This window comes from Pygoscelis adeliae, unplaced genomic scaffold (assembly GCF_000699105.1).
Source record: "Pygoscelis adeliae isolate BGI_AS28 unplaced genomic scaffold, ASM69910v1 Scaffold123, whole genome shotgun sequence".
Taxonomy (NCBI): domain Eukaryota; kingdom Metazoa; phylum Chordata; class Aves; order Sphenisciformes; family Spheniscidae; genus Pygoscelis; species Pygoscelis adeliae.
Genome location: NW_008824650.1, coordinates 958,298 through 973,214, shown reverse-complemented (window position 1 = coordinate 973,214; position 14,917 = coordinate 958,298).

Below are 14,917 nucleotides of genomic sequence, written 5' to 3'. Positions count from 1 at the left end.
AAGGAACCGGCTCCAGTGTGGGCTTGTCTCTCCACAGGTCCACAGGTCCTGCCAGGAGCCTGCTCCAGTGCAGACTTTCCACAGGGTCACAGCCTCCTTTGGGCATCCACCTGCTCCGGCATAAGGTCCTCCAGGGGCTGCAGGTGGATATCTGCTCCACCGTGGACCTCCATGGGCTGCAGGGGGACAGCCTGCCTCACCATGGTCTTCACCACGGGCTGCAGGGGCATCTCTGCTCTGGTGCCTGGAGCACCTCCTCCTCCTCCTTGTTCTCTGACCTTGGTGTCTGCAGAGTTGTTTCTCTCACAGTTTCTCACTCCTCTCCCAGCTGATGTTGCACAGCAGTTTTTACTCTTTCTTAAATATGTTATCACAGAGGTGCTACCACTGTTGCTGATGGGCTCAGCCTTGGCCAGCGGCCAGAGGGGGTTAGAAGGGGCAGGTGTGAGAGAGGAGGGCTGAAGAAGTGAAGGAAAATGAGAGGCTCCAGCTTGATGCAAATGAGAAGGCAGCAGAGGGACATGGAGATGGGCAAAGGTGACCAGACCCATGGGCCAGACTAGGGGAAGGCAGAGCACAACAGCATTTGCTATGGCCAGAGACAACAAAGCAGATGCAAGAAGGATGCTCTGAGTGTATCATCAGCACTGAGCCACTGAATTATCCTGTTAACAGGCAATGGCTAAATCCCAACTGACTTCAGCAGAAGATGAATCAGGTCCCAAAGCTATGGGTCGTTTCTGCATGACTAAACAAAAGATGCCCCAGATGCACTATGTATTTTCTCCAGTTTTCACTGCTGCTTTTTTTCATGGTGTCTTCCTTTTCTTCCACCTAGTTTCCAGACAGGGAAAACTGTTCACATAAAAGTTGATTTCTTTTAGGAATGTTTGAGAGCCATAAAGGGAGGCAGTGTCTTTGTTCATGTTGCTGTGAGCACATCATGTACCGAAGAATGGTTCTTTTCTATATTTACTGTGGAGCATCACATCTTGTTTTGCCATATTTTTTGGCCTGCTAAGCAACAAAAAAATCCCAGAAAGTTCAAGATAACTTGTAAGATCTTAAATTCTGGTTTGCAGGAACACCTTGAAATGCTGCACTTGAAAATCTAAAAGGTTAATACATTTTTTGGCTAGGAGAAGAAAATCATGAATACTTGAATGGTCTTAGCAGCAGGGGAAAAATACCTTTGATGTGGAATAGTACCCACAACATCGGGAGAGGCAAAATACTACCTGTTACTTTAATACACAGATTTGTTTGCTTTCTGCTTTGCATTGATTTTGTACTGTGTGAATTCCCTGACTTTAATATAGTAACTATTGATTTGTACTAGTGAAAGAGAGCAGAGAATCTAGCCCCAACTGTTACAAGCAAACAAGGCTCTTTTGGGGTTTATAGCAAAGATTTTGCTTCAGCACAATTGTAAGTGAAACTACAAGTTCCAACTGAAATACAATCTTTTTCCAGGTTCAGACTGCAGAATTTCCTTACGGGGATGGCAGAGGCTGTTCAGCCACTGGACAGTGGTGTTTCTAGTGTCGAAGGAACTGGAAAATCTCTTCCAAGCTGCAGAGGAGTTGTTTGCGGCATGGCTGCATTTTATATTCCTTGTGTTTTTTGCAGTAGTCACAAGATGAACTCCAAACAAGGCTCTTGAGCTCTGTTTTTTCCCTCAAACCCACAAATTCAGCTTGCAGCACTTGCAGCCTGAACAGTGGCTCAGCCTCTGTTGCTCTGTCCCTGCACTGCTGCTAAGTCTGCCTGGCCCCATTTCTGCCTCCTGGGTGTCCTCCGTATCTCCAGTGCCCAACCTGGGAAGCACCACAGTAATTTCTGCAGATGAAGGGAAGGCAGATATGCACCCCTAGCCAGGAGCCAACTGCACCATGCTCTGCCCAATCAACACCAGCAACTGACGTCTACCTTCAGACACTTCATTAACCTTCTCCATCTAAGCCCAGCTAAACTGTTTTACCCTGATTCGTTGCCAATCACTCAGTAATTGGGTTTGTTGACAATCATAAAGGCAGAAATGCACATCTCCATGCTTCAGCCACCATGTCTGATCATTCCTTCCTCCTGGCTGCTTTTGTTTTTTGTTTGTCCTTGTGCAATTTGGAGCTGGTAAAACATTCCCTAGGTAATAAGACCTGGGACTGTCACCATCAAAAACGAGCCAATAAACACCCCTTGGTCTGGCCAGGGAATGTGAGTTATTTGGAGGTTTGAGGTTGCAAGTGACCCATCCAGTCTGTCCCCAGCTGACATTGCTTAATGAGCTTCTCAATGAACACCAAGCCCACAGCAGCACTCAGGAGAGCCCATTATCTTTCCATGATCCTTGATTCACTCAAAAATGAGCAAGGCTTGTGGAGCCTGGGCCCGTTATGGGCTTCTGTGAGGATCTCCAGCTGGAGCTGTGTTCTCCTAAATAGCTGCAATACCCAAACTAATCCCCAGGTAAAGAGCAAGAATACAGCATGCCTCCGCTTTGTTGAGAGAAGGCTGAGCAAGCAACAGCTGCCTGGGTACTGCAGGTATCCCTCACTGAGGGACTGCTCGTGTGTTAAGATGAGGTTGCTCTCCTGTAACTAAGCAGTGTGTACAAGCAGACCTGAGCTACTGGAACTGCAACGAAGTTTCCAGGTGTAACACCAAAAATAAAACCTGGCTACGTCTTTATAGCAATCCCTGCTGGCAGCTGTGTCAGCCCGAGATTGCACCCCTCTACAGCCCCATCGACAACGCTCTGCCAGGGAAATGTGGTGGTGAATGCGTCACCCTGGCAAAACTGCACTCCCAGTGATGTGGCTTCTTTTCCTGGTGAAGGAAGGATTTCCTATGCCTGCATAAAATATAACCCCGTTGAATTGTTGTGTTCACAGTAAATGCACTTTGCAGGTATAAAGCTCCACAAGCCCAGACCAAGGAGGGTGTTGGGAGCAGGCATAGTCTCAGTGTTAAGCAGCAGGAGGGATAGTTTTCTAAAAGTTATGCATGGCCAAGGTAATTTATCACACTGAAAGTGCCATGCACATAGGAGCAAATGAGATGTCTTGTTCAGTCTCTAATGAAAAGGAGAAACCATTTCCAAACAGAGCAGCCGTGAACATTTTTGGTCTCCCGAAAGCTCCATAAAGTTCATGGTGGGACGCAAATATCACTGTAAATGATGAGATGGTGCATGGTTACTGTGGTGGGGGCAAATACAGAGCTCCTGCAAAACAAGATCTCAAGGTAATCCTGACCACAGAGGCTAAGCACGAGGAATGATTTGGAGCCTTGCAGCAAGGAAGAAATGACAGACTCCGTCTCTCACCTGCCTTCTTAGGTGGATGGTGTAAAACAACTCAACTGCCTGCACATCCCCAAAGCTCAAGCTGATGTTACAGAATGGGGCCATGTATAGCTGTCCACATGTGCTGACATGTTATAAGGATATAACAGGGTAGATAAATAAATAGGGAAGAAGAAAATGGGTTTATGCTCAATGTAGGATAGCTGAAAAGTGCTTTAGTAAGACATTGATTCAGCTACATCCAGGAACACAGCTCACAGTCCGAAACACTACGTACTTGTGCTAGCTGCTGACCAGGAGTTACCTTCTGTATGAATGTCTGAAAAAGCATTAGTCCATTTATATCCCGTGGTGCTGGCAGACTTCTGATTGATTGAGTAGATTAAAGCTGGATGAATAATTCATTAAATAAATCATTTATCTGAAGAATTTGTCTCCTGTTTTGTTTGCAGATTGGAGTGTGGCACAAACAGTACCACACTGATTTGACATTATTTCTCAGCTACTTCCTACCCATAATTGTAGTTCAGTCAACGATGCTGACAGCTTGTTTCAAGTGCTTGATAGCTGCAGTGCTGTTGGCGGGGAGCAGTTCTGGCTGGTTACTGACAGCCTCAGCCCTGACGGAAGCGGGGCTGGAGTTTCATCCAAGCCAAGGTCAATGTGATGCCATAAGGAGCAGAGCAGAGGGATGAGGATGAGTACCAGGTCCCCCATTGTCTGGAGGGTGAAGAAGCCCTGTGACAGCTGCATCCTTTGGAGCAAGGTTTTTCAGGGTGTTGGTTATACTATAGAAAGCAACCCTGGGCTTCTAAACCCAAATATGTTGTTCATTGAGAGGACAGACTGTAAAGCACTCATAAAGCCCTCTTGCCATGTCTCCACAGAACAGATTCATGGGTCACTGCCTGGAGAGCTCAGGCCTAGAGCCAGTACCCATCCACTGCCTCTCCTGCCCTGACTCATTTGTGGATGGAAGACCATCCTCCTTGCCCTAATCCTTGAGTAGCAGTGAAGCCAGTCTTGTCACAGCCAAGTAGAAATTGGGTTTCCCATGGAAATTCTTATACATATTCATTTAAGCACAGTTGGCTTAATATTTTCCTGTTTATTCTGAAATACTCCACAGTCATGAGCATTCCTCTGAGTTGTCACTGCCCGGAATACCCATGCAAAAAGGTAATAACACAACCTGCTTTATAACCATGCACATATGTTCACGTCACTCCATCTGCAGCATTTTTCTAGCTTTGGAATTAAGATGGGAAGGGAACGAGCCAGGTGGAAATGGGAAAAGAAAACTCATCCCCAAATTCAGGATGTCCCCTGACTTCTGGTCCCTCCTGTTCCTTTGCTCCTTTGTAAAAAGACTAAAAAGCAAATTAAATGTCCACTTAGTTAACATTTCTTTGGCCTTTCTATCTGAAAAGGACCATGATTTTTAAACTATGTGATACATGTTGAGTAAATGTACCATTGTTTATGTACCATCTCTTAGAGGTTACATATATTTGGAAAGTCCAAATTGCACTGAAATAAAGGTCAGGGTCCTCTCAGTGCCATGTTCCCAAAGGCACACAGCAAATCTTCAGCTCACCAGTGTTTTTAACTTCCTTTGTCTACTTAGTGTTATACCTTATTATTTTAGCAGAAGAAAAATCCACTTTTAAAACAAGATTTCAATATTGATAGCACTGCAGGCACAGCTTTGTTGAGCTGGCTTCTGCCTAGGAATATTCAGTGCATTTTTTCAAGAGTTAGCTTGATGGATTTTTTCCTCCCTTGCCTTAGCAAGTCTTGAAATCAATGGAATCACACAAAAGCAAAAGGCAAAACTTCAAGATAATACAGAATTTTTCGGCACCTTTATGATGAGCAAAGACATGCCAGCCACAGAGGACTCATTCTGAAATTCAGAGCGTTTGGGTTTGCTGAGTAGCGGTGTAAGGAATATTGACTCTTTTTACTTATATATGAAGATCATCTGCACTGCAAGGATAAAGGACAGAAGATAGGATAGGATCTAGTCTCCAAAATTACGCAGGTTCTTTTGAAAATCGTGGTTAGACTCTCCCACTATGGAGTTACTCAGGATGGGACTGAATTTTGACTGGTAAGAGCACATGAAGGCCAAAATGTAATCCCGTGCTTTGGAGGAAAACAATCTTAGACCGAGTGTAGTTCTGAAGGAGATGAAAGCCCATCCAAACCTTGGTCTGTGCTAGCAAATAAAACAGGGTCCAAGTGTGCAATTTTCCACTCCCCTTGGGCTGGGGCCAGGGTGCACCAGGAACCACTCCCAGGAGGCGCGGGGACAAGGTTGAGCTCCCTCCTCCCTACGTGACAACTCCTCTGCTTTATTTAACAATATTATTTACCCATCTCTGTGCATGTTTTCAGGCCATTTCCCCCCACGTCCATTATTATCTATTTAGTGATGCTGAATTTCACTGGCTGTTTCACTGCCTGGGTACTCAGGAGGACATGGTGAGACATGCTCTGCAATGCCAGTGGTTTGGCATCGGCCATCACTGTCACTTCACCCTGTGTTCTCTTTTTTCCAATCATTTATGCTATTCTGACCAGCACAAGGCGCAGTGCAGATCCCACAGATCCCTAGCACAAGATCCCACAAGTAGTGTCTCTCTACTGTGAAAATTCAGCATTTCTTCCTATCATTTATTTCCCACTGCTAAGACAGTTATTATACCCAAGGGCAGTATGTGCAGTACATTATTACACCAAGGTCCAAGGTTGTGCAGTTGACCAGAGCCCTTAGACACAGCGTAACATCCACTTTTGCTGTGCTTGCGTGTAAACTCAAGACCTACTGCACTTGTGACATCAAGGTGGCACCAGATCCATCCAGATTCTTCTAACAGCCCTGCCCAGACGACCTTCCCTTTTGACTAGTGTACCTTCCTTAAAAACCTTAGGGAAAAAGTCCTGCTAAAAGCTTCCTGAATCCAGATATCATCTATCTTGCCCTACACTCCTTCACTCTTTTTGGAGAACTCAGACTCCTGAGGCATGGCTTTCCTCTAAAAATATGAAGCAAGCATTCCCAGGAATCTAACTAAGCACTAATCAATCCTTCAGTGGGACAGATGTGTTTTCTAGTAATAATAGTAATTATCTCTAAAAGCCCTTGAAAGTTTGACTGTTGTTTACCAGGAATAAATAGAAATAGAAGAGGAGCTATTTCAAGTTATAAAGCCAGGCTGCTGCTGCTGTGCTCATAGAACCAGTTCTCTTCTGCAAAGACCTTTTAACAATCACAGTTCCCCAAAAGATTACTTTATTAAGGATATTTCTACAAGACATAGGAAAGGAGAAGGATTGCATGTGGACAAGTATAAGCCAGCCTTGGAAAAGTGGGGCAATTGGCAATGAACCACCACTAAATAACTCACAGCTATTTAGATTTCGTTAGTTGAATAGAGAAATGACTAGCTGTTGTGGTTTAACCTCAGTTGGCAACTGACCACCACCCAGCTGCTCACTCACTCCCCCACCCCCCGGTGGGATGGGGGAGAGAATTGGAAAAGCACAAGTGAGAAACTCGTGGGTTGAGATAAAAACAGTTTAATAATTGAAATAAAATAAAATAATAATAATAGTAATAATAATAATAATAATAATAATAATAATATACAAAGCAAGTGATGCATGATGCAATTGCTCACCACCTGCCGACCGATGCCCAGCCAGTCCCTGAGCAGCGGCCCCCCCAGCCAGCTTTCCCCAGTTTATGTACTGAGCATGACATCCCATGGTATGGAATGTCCCTTTGGCCAGTTTGGGTCAGCTGTCCTGGCTGTGCCCCCTCCCAGCTTCTTGTGCACCTCCAGCCTTCTCAGTCGGTAGAGCATGGGAAGCTGAAAAGTCCTTGACTAGTGTAAGCACTGCTTAGCAACAACTAAAACATCAGTGTGTTGTCAACATTGTTCTCATCCTAAATCCAAAACACAGCACTGTACCAGCTACTAGGAAGAAAATTAACTCTATCCCAGCTGAAACCAGGACACTATCTAACACACTAACATTCCTGATGGTCTCAGGAAATATACTACCGATGCACCCATAAATTACCCCCAGAGCAAGTTACCCAGCAACAGCATAACTATATTTACCTCCCTCTCACTTGGGCCCACACGAGCACAAATGTGGTCCGACACCTCCACCCTCTCACCGACCAACCTGTTATGGATAAATACAGAAAACAGCGGTTCCACAGCACAGTGAAAAGTCAATTGAAAACCCTATCCTTATAAGAAATATGCACAAAGCTTTCATTAATTCAAAGAAAGTAAAGGAGTCTTCTTCAGAGGAGCTGTAGATATGGCATGACAGGTCTTTCCATGTAGATCCTCAGCATGGCTGAAATCTCAGAGCAGCTCAGATTTACAGCCAAGCATTATTAACACTCTAGGCTCAGAAAAATGTGTTGAAGAAAGCCAACTTTTGTTTATCTGTGTCTTACTAATTTCCACAGGCATTAGGATTCCAAGGGCAAAATAAGAATAATCTTTGTAACCCCATGGCTCTGCTGGTCCTGTAAGGCATCCAGCACAGAGACTGCTTATCATCAAACCAAGACCTGTTCCTATGCAGAGGACACAGGAAGCACCCCTAAACTTTAAATTCCAAACCCAGCCTTCACTTTCTTCCTTATATTGCCTGGTTTTCTGTCACTATAGTCCCTCCAAACACCGCTATCGGCTGTGCCAGGCAGCATCATACCAAGTGCTTTATACACACAAAGAGGAATAAGGGAAAGAAATGTCATCTTGGGTTAAAAAAACCCAAAACCCAATAACAAAAGCAATGATTAAGAACAACAGAAAGAAATTATTATGTGCGCAGACATTGTTAAGACCCACAATATAAAAATCTACAGTCTAACCCAGGTCACTCCAAAGTGAGTGGAACTTTTTTCACTGGTATGCATTGGACCCAAGGTTCCTGTTCCTGGCTTGGTTCTGCTGCCCTGAAGTCTATGGTAAAATTTTCATTAAACTCTGGTGGGAGCTCAGTTTGTCCGTAGTGACTGCTGTAAGTAATTTCTCTTATAGATGCTAAGAAAAAAAAAGAGTTAAAGCCTTTTTGTGCAAGTCTTATGGATTTCTGAAAACTATAATCATTGTTTACAGTCTCCTGCAATAGGTGGCAAAAGGAAAATAAACACAAGTCTGAGTAACAGTATCCTCCTTTACTGCTCTGCCACTTGGACTAATTCCATTTCCAGAAAGAAGAGGAGAAAACAAGAGAAAACGAGGGCTCCAGACCGGGGCTGTGCAGTGCCTGGAGTTCAGCTCTGCTTGAAAATGTGCCTTGGCTTGTTGTGTGAAACTTCCTCCTACTCCCCAATTATTTTTCATTTTATTCACAGCTGCATGCAATTGTGATAATTCCTTCTGTGGGGAGAAAAACAAAAGACACAAATTTTAAAAATACAGCCCTCGTGCCGTGACTTTGTTTGAAAACTCGTCTAGATTAATTGCCCTTTGGCTTGGCAATGCTGCACAGCTTAGTGCCTTTCCTGCCGAAGACGGACTTCATTTAGGAAATGTCACGATGTCAGATGGAGGGATATTAAGGGGACATTTGCACTTTACTGTGAATTTGCACATTTCTCGGCTTGCAGGCACCTTGCAGACACTTTCAGGTGGTTGTGGGAGGAGTTTTTCCAGTGAGAAGTAAACACAAAGGTGTTGGCCTCTCTGGGAGATGGAAAGCAGTTAACTTTGGAGCTAATTACAGGGAGGCTGACAGAGGCTGACAGATGTATTGTCCTGACGAAGGACCTGCTGCTGGTTCTGTCACAAGAGAGGGAGTAAAGCTTCTCTCCTTCTCTCCGCAGGTCTGTGACACCAGGGAGCAAGAAGACAAGGATGTCAGGACTTCTAATTATACACCAGAAACCTGCGAAATCGGAGCATTAAAAGTGTTAGTTAAAAATAATGCCCCGAGGTGACGAAGTCAAGCAGTGTGAGAAGGAAGAGTGCAGTCGTGGGAGTGAGGGGTTGGAGAGGAGGTCTTCTGCTCGTCCTCTTGCTGATGGGGTCCGGTGGGGCTCCTTGCCAGGGATTCACAAAGCATGCGTACAGTTTTATATCTGCTAAAGCTTTGCCTGCATTTTAATTTCATGTGTTTCCAAAAGCAGTTTTAAACTCAGTTTAAAGCCACTTCTGTTGAAAATATTGCCAGTATGATCTAGCCAGCCAGTCGTCCTCCAGCCCACAGGAAAGCTGCTTTCCTGTCAAGAGAGGAATGGACATTTACTTGTTAGCCTCAAATTTTGAAGACCTGTGCTTAGTCCACAGCTCTGCCACAGACAAGACCAAGGTCAGACACACAGGCACCTCTCGGGTTAAAATTTATTGCAGATACACTTGAAATCTTCTGCATAAAAGGAAACTTGTGTGCATTGAGCTTTTGTCTGAAAATCATCTGGCATGTTAATATAGGTCACTAAAACCACCTTGGAGGAGTGTGTACTGAAAATCTACCTGCATCCTCACTAAGGGATGATCCACTAAGGAGGATGCAGTTATGACAGACTGAAATGCTCCTTGTCCCTGGAACGAGACTAGTTGGTAGCTCAATACAAGGGGGAATGTCGACCAGGATCGTGCTGTTGCTGCCGTACAACTGGGCTGTACCAGTGCCGTGTACAGCAAGACCTGGGGAACAAATTGCACAGTGCTGAGATGCTTTGAAGAGCTGGGCTATAGCACATGTAGCTGCATTTTTGGATTCCCTCATTCATCTTCAGATCCAAATTTTCATTGATCTGGTGGCCTGTGAGACACACACCCTGTAAATCATGGGATATTAATTAGGCAGGAGAGTTGCCGTCCAGAGGGATGACCTAACCAGTAGACAGCAGACTCATTCTCATGTCTCGTTCAATATATAAAGTACTCCAACATTTAAAGCAGCTAACAGCAGTAGGAAGGACAGAGAAACTCTACCTACCAAAATGCTCAGTTGGTGGCCCTCAGGTGGGACCCAATCTCCAGGACATTGTCCATCTCTCAAGCAGCGCTGGGTCCATCAAGCATCTCTATGCACACCAGATACCTCGCCTCACCATCACTGCTGCCACAGAGGTAATGGGGAGGCAAGGTATCTGGTGGGGTTTTGAACCCACTCTAGACCAGCCCTAAACCCCCAAACTGGACAATTGATAAACTTGTGGGGCCATTGCTTTCCACCTGGCACGGCTGATCACCTTGCAAACTGGTGGCATCAGAAAGGTTAAAACTTGACTGCCTGCATGCAAGAAAGGCACTTTTATTAGAACTGCACATCCCAAAATGAAAAAGTGCTGTCATCATATGTCTGGCTCCTGGTTTTATCAGTGTCCACAGCTCCAAGCCAAAATGAAGTATTAGGAGGTAAATCACCTCTGTATATTTCTCATGGGCACTTAGGAAGAGAAAGCAATTTTAGGGAGGACCAAAAGGAATTCCTCTCCCTCGGTGGGGGAATTCTATTATCTCTCCTTGTGCTCCAGCATAGCCCGTCGATATTAAACCAAATAAATAAGAGAGATGGGGAGAGAAAACCAGACAGAAGCAGTCAGGACCCTGAAATTGCACAGGAGCACAACTCTCTGCCTTGGCCCTGCAGCTCACGGCACCTTTTACCTCTGCAGCAGTGTGGCTGTTGCCCCCAGGGAGCCAACAGAACAACTCATCCTCTCTGCTGGGTGTTGGGCTTTCTGAAGAGAATCCTCCTCTTATTATTTTTGAGGGATTTGCCACAGTTTAGCATCTTCCAAGGGTACAAATGCAGCCCAAGGTGCACAGACATACCAACACGCTGCCCCCTGAAGAAGTGCATAAGCAGTTACTGATGCTCTCATCATCTTTGGTTTTGGGGTTGTTACACTTCATCAGCCTACTCATAGTCATCACTTGAAGGATCACAGAATTTGCCCAATTCTCCCATGAGTTTCCAGAGACAACTCTAAAAAGGTGCCAAAGCCCCTGGCAAGCTGGGATGAAAGGAGAGGAAAGAAAACTTTCGCTTGAGTCTGAGTCCCTGAACTGTGCAGGCTGGACAGCTGGAAGCTTGCAGAGCAGGAGCTCCTGGAAGAAGAAAACATCCACCCAGAGCACTGAGTGCTGCCCTCAGTACTTCTGTGCCATGAAGTGACCTGAAACACCTCAGTCATGGGAAAATGATGCAGTGTCCACATCAGCCAGCACCCATCACTTTGCAGAGAGGCACTGGTGAGGCACTGGCAAGGCATTAGCTGGAAAACTGCACAAAACTGTACAACTGTACAAAACCAGCAACAATTTTCAAGTGCAACTTGAAACACCAAGACAGAATAATAATCAGCTCTATGTGTGTCTGGAAGAAAAAGCAAGTGGCAAGGGCAATGCTGCAGGGCAATGCATGCCTGGAGGCAGTGGAGCCTCCCCCTTTGGAGGGCTTTAGGAACAGCTGCCAGGATTTTATATATAGTTGATCCATTTTCAGGGCAGTGCTAAAGACACTGTACTCTCTTGAGGAGCCCTATGATCCACATCTCTGTATCGCATACAACCCTTACATGTTCTATGCCTCAAATATCTCTGTTCTTTCCAGGGAGGGATCACTCATCCCCACCGCAGAAGGGCTTTGAGAATGCAAAATCAAGACCATTTTCGAAGGACTCAGCCACTAATTTGTTGAGAGGTACTGATAGCGTTGCATAGGTGATACACATATCCTGCATTGCTTTTGCTAGTTATAAGAGGTTACAGTCATTCTAGCCATTTGTTGCCTAACTCTGCACACACCTTATGTCCATACACAGTCAAGAGTAATCATCAGGACATGCCAGGCTTCAGGCAAATGAAATACAGCACATGATCATGCTCTGACCATGCAGGAGAAGGGACTTGTTCCAGCAATCTCAGAACCATGAGACAAGATGCTGGAGTGAGCAGGGTGAAATAGGGCCTTGTAATAAAATTGTCATTTTGCATGGAAGGACAGTGGATGAGAAACTGTAATAGAAATTGTCTATTCTAATGAGAAAAGGGATGGATGGTGGTGAGCAAGGAAAGGCATTTCAAAGGAAGGAAAATAATACCTTGTGGAAATTGCATGAGGCTGCTGTTTGCTTAGAGGTAGCAGAGGCTAAGACCTGACGGTTTCATCAGAGAAATTGTTTAGGAAATGACCAAGGGAACATACTTCATTGTTCAAATGTCAGACTGCTCATATCTAGAGAGGAGAGCATGCATTTATCAGCAGCAGTAGTACACACCCCACAAAGAATAGCAGAGAAACCAAAAATTTTATCACAGATCTGCTGTGACTCAGATATCCCTGGTGCTCTGGCTGAAGATACTACACAGGAGAGGAAGATTCATATTACATTTCCTAGAATAGAGGAGTGATGGGCAAATACTGAGCATGATATAAGACCTGACAGAAGAGAAAACAAAGCTTTTCCCAACCATTAGGTGAAAAAAAAGGCTGTGCATGATCTCAGTGCAACAATAAGCAACAGAGATGCATCTGGAGTAACTGACAGCTATTGAATTGGGGCAGCCATGAATAGACAGGAGGATTCAATCTAAGAGGTCAGAGGAGTGCTGCTGAAGTATTTTATTTTGTGGACAACAATAGATTAAGACAGATTTGCAAGAAAAAAATTCTACTGAAAGCAATTTTTCTTTAAAAGAACAACTACCATTTTTTAGGTAGAAAATGAACACATCTAAGGGAATAGGAGGAGGACGTGCTGTGTCAAGAATAAACATGTTTGTTGTGATGTATCTAGAGAAAAGAGGAAGAAGAATTCTTCTCTGTTGGAGGTGAATCACACACAGGGTTTGTTGGAACAATTTTGGTGTAAGAAAAGATTTCTCGCATGACATGCCTTTTGGTTCAAGCCTCTTGTTCTTTTATGTTATTGTCTAAAATCCACATGTTGATCACAAGAATCTTGTTCACATCATGAGATACCGAAGTTGAAGCACAAAATCAAGTGTCAGAGGTGAGATATGGGTCTTAGCATTTGAGGCTTTTCATTTTGCCTTTGGATCAGTGTAAGTGATGAACGGACCCATCTGTGTTCTGCTTTATCAGACCTGCCACATCCAGATTAAATTGCTTTGGATATTTGTGAATCAAATCTAAGGAAGGCAATCTAGGTCAATAACTAGGATGAAAAATTTAGGCTAGTAGATATGAGTTAACTGTGAAAAATTGCAAAAGCACTTTGTGCCACTAGGTGTCCAAGAAATAAAATGACACATGAAATTCTGTGTAGATAAATGGGACCGATAATGATGTAGATAATGATGGACTGTGAGCTATTACCAACCAGGAGAAAAATCTTGGGTTTATAATACATGGTTATATGAAAACATCGGTTTGATGCAAAGGTTACACTGGAATGGTTAGGAAAGGAACAGAAAACATGAAGAAAACATGCTACACTAGCACATCGAATACAGATCTGATCCTCTAGCTGAAAATAAGTATCACATAAAATTAATATTGTAGAAATGGAAGAATTACAGGGAAGGGTGATGAGATAATCAAATATGTAGTAAGGTTTCTGCATAAAGAATTTCTGAATAGACAAGGACTCTTCAGCCAGAGAGAGAAATGACTGAGAGGATCTATGACAGTTGTCTCAAAAATAATGAGCAATGTTCATTAAGGTCATCATGTCTGGTCCAGCAGCTCCATAATCCACAAGTAACTGCAGTCTAGGACAGCCCACAAGTAACTGCAGTCTAGGACAGCATCCTGGGGAAGCCTTACTGCATGTATGGTTCTTTTGCCCTTCCTGAGGTGTTCACTATTGGCCTCTGTTGGAGATAGGTTGCTGGGCTGGGTGGTCTAATCTGACTTATCTTCTCTTACATTTTTTGGATACTTAGACCATGAATACAGCTATTCATATCCCACACGACAATGTAGCATTAGTACTTTTATCTCCCCTAATCCCTCCTATGGAAACCACACAGCTCCTCTCCCTCCTATTTGTTAGGATCAACAATCTGACAGGGCTCCCAAATACGTTCATTTTTATATTGCTTCCAGGTGGAAGTTATTGCCGCGGGTGTCATAATGTGAATCGACTCCAGCAAATGTATCTGTCACAGCGCATTGCAAGCCACCTGTCTCCTTGCTCGTTCTCATATGCTACCCCCCAACTTTCTTAAGAAGGTCCATCCACACTGGGAAACACTGACATACCCCAGCCAATTCCATAATATATACATATACACAGTACAGAATGACTGGCTGGACCCATACAGCTCAGCACTGTGGTCTTGTTTGACCCAGAGGCTGCAACAATAAAAGCTGTTCTGCTTGCAGATGGTAATTTTGTTTGCATCCTGAAAACCAAGGCACACGAAGAACTGGAGTTTACAGTTCAGTCTGCAGTGAAAAGGCAGTGAGTCTCCCCCTGTTCTCAGAAGCTACTTGCATACTCTACACACTGCTCTGACTACTTACCAGCCTTTTTTACAAGCATGCAAATATTCAATCATCTCTTGGCTCTTCAAGCTTCTAGGTCAATGGGAAAAAAGTCAATGAGTCAACAAATGAATTAAATTTATGCACCCTACATATGAAGAACGGAAG